Raw genomic sequence first — 7084 nt, forward strand, 5'->3', positions numbered from 1 at the left:
GCTCGCCCTAACTCCAGTACTGCCTGCTTTTAATCCGTTACCCCCAGTACTGCGCCTGCTGTTATCTCTCCTTATTTCCTCCGTACCCCCAGTACTGCCTGCTGCTAACCCCCTCCTTGCCCCCAGTACTGCCCTAGCTGCTATCTATCCTTACCCCTCCCCCTAACTCCAGTACTGCCTGCCCTTAACCCCCCTCCTTGCCCCCCAGTGCTGTCCCATCTGTTGTCTTCCCTCATCACCATAATATGAGACCCAAAAACCATGGAGTAGGACCCCAATTTCTTGAAGTGAGGGGACCATGGGACCCACAAATTTTTGCGCTCAGCGCGATCACTGGTCACACATGACACCTACATCTGAGGTGCGGTAATTTGTGATTTTGTCATTTGTGCAGGGTGACTGATGGACTTCTGTATTGCTTAACCCTTTGTTTTTGTCCCCTGGGCGGCCTGCTGTCCTATCCCTGTGTTATTAACCTCTTCTGTTCCCTTCCACCTGCCCCGTTATACTGCCACCTCTGTACTGCTGTTACACCCCCTGCTGTGCACTGACATGACTGGGGAGGTGAGAGGATCTGTATTCAGTGATATTTTGAGTCTCCCCCAATTCACAGGATTACACAGTAGTGAAGAAGACATCCGGTGAGTGTGAGACAACCTGCAGCCGTCCTTGTGTGTCAGGAGGACTGAGCAGGACCCAGAGCCCCATCACGGTGCCTCCACCTCACTCACTGATACATGAGAGAGACAATGACCAGAAGATCCTGGAACTCACCAACAAGATCATTCAGCTGCTGACTGGAGAGGTGACTGCTGGGAATGGGACATTATACAGTAACACCAGGGGGTGTGTCTGGGTGATGACTGGAGAGGTGACTGCTGGGAATGGGACATTATACAGTAACCCCAGGGGACGTGTCTGGGTGATGACTGGAGAGGTGACTGCTGGGAATGGGACATTATACAGTAACATCGGGGATGTGTCTGGGTGATGACTGTATCATTGTGTGTGTCAGGGTCCTATAAGGTGTCAGGATGTCACTGTGTATGTCTCTAGGCAGGAGGGGGAGTGTATAGAGGAGCACAGGGGTCTGTACAAGGATGTGATGGTGGAGAATCACCGGCCCCTCACATTACTGGGTAAGAGAAAACTGTCATTTTTTATACAAGTGAGAGCAGGTATGGGGGCCCTCCTATAATACACACATCACCTGATAATCACATACAGTCAGGTGCATAAATATTGGGCCATTAATAGAATTTTCATATTTTGGCCTCTATTCACCACCACAATGGCTTTGAAATGAAACAAACAAGATGTGCTTTAACTGCAGACTTTCAGATTTAATTTGAGGGTAATTACATTCAAATCAGGTGAACGGTATAGGAATTACAACGGTTTCTATATGTGCCTCCCACTTTTTAAAGGGCCAAAAGTAATGGGCAAACTAAACAATCCTAAATCTAACTTTCACTTTTTAATACTTTGTTGCAAATCCTTTGCAGGCAATTACAGCCTGAAGTCTGGAACGCATAGACATCACCAGACGCTGGGTTTCATCTCTGGTGATGCTCTGCCAGGCCTCTACTGCAAATGTCTTCAGTTCCTGCTTGTTCTTGGGGCATTTTCCCTTCAGTTTTGTCTTCATCAAGTGAAATGCATGCTCAATCGGATTCAGGTCAGGGGATTGACTTGGCCATTGCATAACATTCCACTTTTTAGCCTTAAAAAACTCTTTGGTTGCTTTTGCAGTATGCTTTGGGTCATTGTCCATCTGCACTGTGAAGCGCCGTCCAATGAGTTCTGAAGCATTTGACTGAATATGAGCATATAATATTGCCCGAAACACTTCAGAATTCATTCTGCTGCTTTTGTCAGCAGTCACATCATCAATAAATACAAGGGAACCAGTTCCATTGGCAGCCATACATGCCCACGCCATGACACTACCACCACCATGCTTCACTGATGAGGTGGTATGTTTTGGATCATGAGCAGTTCCTTTCCTTCTCCATACTCTTCTCTTCCCATCACTCTGGTACAAGTTGATCTTTTGACTCATCTGTCCATAGGATGTTGTTCCAGAACTGTAATCGCTTTTTTAGATGTTGTTTGGCAAACTCTAATCTGGTCTTCCTGTTTTTGAAGCTCACAAATGGTTTACATCTTGTGGTGAACCCTCTATATTCACTCTTGTGAAGTCTCTTGATTGTTGACTTTGACACATATGCACCTACCTCCTGGAGAGTGTTCTTGATTTGGCCAACTGTTGTGAAGGGGTTTTTCTTCACCAGGGAAATAATTCTTCTGTCATCCACCACAGTTGTTTTCCGTGGTCTTCCGGGTCTTTTGGTGTTGCTGAGCTCTCCGGTGCGTTCTTTCTTTGTAAGAATGTTCCAAACAGTTGATTTGGCCACATCTAATGTTTTTGCTATCTCTCTGATGGGTTTGTTATAATTTTTCAGCCTAATGATGGCTTGCTTCACTGATAGTGACAGCTCTTTGGATCTCATATTGAGAGTCGACAGCAACTGATTCCAAATGCAAATGTCACACCTAGAGTCAACTCCAGACCTTTTACCGGCTTAGTTGATAATGGGAATAGCCCACACCTGTCCATGAAATAGCTTTTGAGTTGATAGTCCCATTACGTTTGGCCCCTTAAAAAGTGGGAGGCACATATAGAAACTGTCGTAATCCCTACACCGTTCACCCGATTTGGATGTAATTACCCTCAAATTAAATCTGAAAGTCCGCAGTTAAAGCACATCTTGTCTGTTTCATTTCAAAGCCATTGTGGTGGTGAATAGAGGCCAAAATATGAAGATTCTGTCAATGTCCCAATATTTATGGACCTGACTGTATATCCCTGTTATACATTATATATACATAGGGCAATGGTAATAAGGCATGGGGTAATAATGAGGTGTGAGGGGAGGGCTAGGAGGCTGTGTGACCCCCCCACAGGATATATATCCCTGTTATACATTATATATACATAGGGCAATGGTAATAATGAGGTGTGAGGGGAGGGCTAGGAGTCTGTGTGACCCCCCCCCACAGTATATATATCCCTGTTATACATTATATATACATAGGGCAATGGTAATAAGGCATGGGGTAATAATGAGGTGTGAGGGGAGGGCTAGGAGGCTGTGTGACCCCCCACAGTATATATATCCCTGTTATACATTATATATACATAGGGCAATGGTAATAAGGCATGGGGTAATAATGAGGTGTGAGGGGAGGGCTAGGAGGCAGTGTGACCCCCCCACAGTATATATATATCCCTGTTATACATTATATATACATAGGGCAATGGTAATATGACATGGGGTAATAATGAGGTGTGAGGGGAGGGCTAGGAGGCTGTGTGACCCCCCCACAGTATATATATCCCTGTTATACATTGTATATACATAGGGCAATGGTAATAAGGCATGGGGTAATAATGAGGTGTGAGGGGAGGGCTAGGAGACTGTGTGACCCCCCCACAGTATATATATCCCTGTTATACATTATATATACATAGGGCAATGGTAATAAGGCATGGGGTAATAATGAGGTGTGAGGGGAGGGCTAGGAGGCAGTGTGACCCCCCCACACAGTATATATATCCCTGTTATACATTATATATACATAGGGCAATGGTAATAAGGCATGGGGTAATAATGAGGTGTGAGGGGAGGGCTAGGAGGCTGTGTGACCCCCCCCCCACAGTATATCTCTGTTATACATTATATATACATAGGGCAATGTTAATAAGGCATGGGGTAATAATGAGGTGTGAGGGGAGGGCTAGGAGGCTGTGTGACACCCCCACAGTATATATATCTCTGTTATACATTATATATACATAGGGCAATGGTAATATGGCATGGGGTAATAATGAGGTGTGAGGGGAGGGCTAGGAGGCTGTGTGACCCCCCCCCCCACAGTATATATATCCCTGTTATACATTATATATACATAGGGCAATGGTAATAAGGCATGGGGTAATACTGAGGTGTGAGGGGAGGGCTAGCAGTCTGTGTGACCCCACCCACAGTATATATATCCCTGTTATACATTATTTATACATAGGGCAATGGTAATAAGGCATGGGTAATAATGAGGTGTGAGGGGAGGGCTAGGAGTCTGTGTGACCCCACCCACAGTATATATATCCCTGTTATACATTATATATACATAGGGCAATGGTAATATGGCATGGGGTAATAATGAGGTGTGAGGGGAGGGCTAGGAGACTGTGTGACCCCCCCACAGTATATATATCCCTGTTATACATTATATATACATAGGGCAATGGTAATATGGCATGGGGTAATAATGAGGTGTGAGGGGAGGGCTAGGAGGCTGTGTGACCCCCCCACAGTATATATATATCCCAGTTATACATTATATATACATAGGGCAATGGTAATAAGGCATGGGGTAATAATGAGGTGTGAGGGGAGGGCTAGGAGGCTGTGTGAACCCCCACAGTATATATATATCCCTGTTATACATTATATATACATAGGGCAATGGTAATAAGGCATGGGGTAATAATGAGGTGTGAGGGGAGGGCTAGGAGGCAGTGTGACCCCCCCACAGTATATATATCCCTGTTATACATTATATATACATAGGGCAATGGTAATAAGGCATATAGGGCACAATGGGGTGTGAGGGGAGGCTAGGAGGCTGTGTGACCCTCCTTATCGCTGTAAGGCTGCGTCTCCCCGGCCAATCACTGTGCGGCTGCGTCTCCCCGGCCAATCGCTGTGCGGCGGAGTCTCCCCAGCCAAGTACCCTCCTTCCCTCCCTGCGCGCTCTCCTGAGTCCTGACTGAGGGCCTGATTCAGAAGGAACGCACAGATGCAGAGACGCACGCACCCGGCCGCTGCGAGAATATGCTAATGTATGCATACGCACGGCACCTCCATAATGCCGCCCATTTATTCACAGCCTGATCAGTACAGAAGATAGCGGAAACATCGGTCACATCGAGAACCCATACGCACAGTAGTGGGTGACACGACCTGCCGTAGGAATTTGGCCGCTTCCTGTGTACAGCTTGCGGCCTGGCTACATATGCCGTCGCACAGCCTTAATTATACACACCCCTGTAACAGGATCCCGACGTACAGGCACGCCTGCGTTCCCCCGGTCACCCCTCACAAACGGCACTTCCTGTCAGTCAGCATCGGAGGGGTCTCCGTCCTCGCTGCGTATGCCGTGCGATCCTTTACTCGCTGCACAGACCGGTTCATGCAGGCGCAGTATGCAAACATCGGCCGGTTCTGTGCGTTCCTTGCTGAATCGGGCCCTGAGCCTGTAACTCTGTATACACTGCATCCATCGGGCATCTCTCCTGGCTGCAGCAGTATTGTCGGTGGTGCCGGCCCCTCTAGCAGCCTGTGCTCCATAAGCCAGACAGGGTTCACAAAATACGCGCTACAGACTGTTGGGGACCCAATTTTTAAAACCAAGTGGGTCCCGCAGGATGCGCTGTTTGCAGCCAATCGTCGCCGGCGGCGGCGTCCTCACAACAAATAGCCGCCGGCAGCGTTTCCTGATCTACATCTAGTCCCCGCAACTCACCCAATCTCCAGGCAGCTCCGACCAGACACCAGGACAGCCAGGCTCCGCCCACTCCTCGGGAGAAACAGCAGCAGCACCTCCAGCCAATCACTGGCTTTGTCTCTTTAGCCAATTGCAGCCTGCATTGTCTTCCTCCCCCTCTCTGAGCCCGCCAGCGCAGCGCGTCGATCTGCTGGTCTCTCCTCCAGCTCAGGTCGGTCTCCTGCGGTGCCTCTGCATCCTCCACAGGACGCGTGATTCCGGCCGCAGAGACTGTCCCGACTCTCCCAGTACTGTGCAGCCACCCTCCTTCTCTGCAAAGGTAAGTGCTGCTCTCTGTCACTGCCCCATGATGCGTGGTCTGTCTGCCTACACTCCCCTGCATTGCATCTATACCAGGAGATATATGGTTAGGCTTAAGGCTATGACCCTGTATGTGTAGATGTGTCTCCCCTGCAGTAGTGTGTGTCCCCTGTGCCTGCAGTGCCTTAGAGCCTACCCCCAGTACTGCCTGTACTATCTATCCATCTGCTATCTACCCTTACCCCTTCCCTACTCCTAACCTAACCCCATCCTCGCCCCTCAGTCCAGCCTAGCTGCTATCTACCCTTACCCCTTCCCTACTCCTAACCTAACCCCATCCTTGCCCCTCAGTCCTGCCTAGCTGCTATCTACCCTTGCCCCCTCCGCACCCCCATTACTGCCTGCCCCTAACATAATCCTTGCACCCCAGTACTGTCCTAGCTGCTATCTACCTCCTCACTACCCCCAAAGCACTGTCTCCAGTACTGTCTGCCCCTAACCCCCTCCTTGCTCAAATGCTGCCCCAGCTGATTTCTACCCTTACCCCCTACCCCTAGCACTGTCTGCCCCTAGCTCCATCCTTGCCCCAGAGCACTTTCCCAACTGCTGTCTGCACTTACCTCCTCCCTGCCCCCAGCACTGGCTGCCCTTACCCCCCACTTCTCTTTGCCTCTGTCTCCAGCTCTAGCCCAACTACTGCTTACCCTTAACCCCCTCTACCCCAACTGCTATCCTCCCCCAGCATTGTATCAATATAATGTGATGGGACACAGAAAAAGAGGAATAGGACCCCAATATTTTAAAGTGAGGGGTCCCTGGGACCCACAATTTTTTTCGCTCACCGCGTTCACTGCCAGATGAGCTCTCTGCACGCAGGAGGCCGGGAGGTGGACACTGCATGGGACAGGAGGGAGCTGCAACAGTGACCCAGCCAGGGGGGCTCCCAGCAACAGCAAGGGGGTAACCACTACCCCATGTGCTGTCTATCCTTACCCCCTCCCTAACCTCAGTACTGCCCCAGCTGCTATTCTAACCCCCTCCCTACCCTCAGTACTGCCCCAGCTGCTATTCTAACCCCCTCCCTACCCTCAGTTCTGCCCCAGCTGCTATCCTGACCCAGCGCTGCCCCTAACCCTCTCCTTGTCCCACCAGTATTGCCCTTGCTGCTATCTACCATTGCTCCCTCCTTGCCACCCAGCACTGCCTGCCCCTA

General features: G+C 49.4%; 1 protein-coding gene across 1 annotated transcript in view; it reads left to right on the forward strand.

Annotated features, from left to right (window-relative positions):
- Positions 1–748: 748 nt before the first annotated feature.
- The window catches only part of LOC148473822 (uncharacterized), a 26294-nt gene continuing 19958 nt past the window's right edge, over positions 749–7084 (forward strand). The window contains exon 1 of the mRNA XM_088459416.1: positions 749–805. The gene's annotated coding sequence lies outside the window, so the exon portion shown is untranslated. The remainder of the gene's footprint in view (positions 806–7084) is intronic.

Source organism: Taudactylus pleione, unplaced genomic scaffold (genome assembly GCF_031769625.1).
Source record: "Taudactylus pleione unplaced genomic scaffold, aTauple2 ptg000910l, whole genome shotgun sequence".
Taxonomy (NCBI): Eukaryota; Metazoa; Chordata; class Amphibia; order Anura; family Myobatrachidae; genus Taudactylus; species Taudactylus pleione.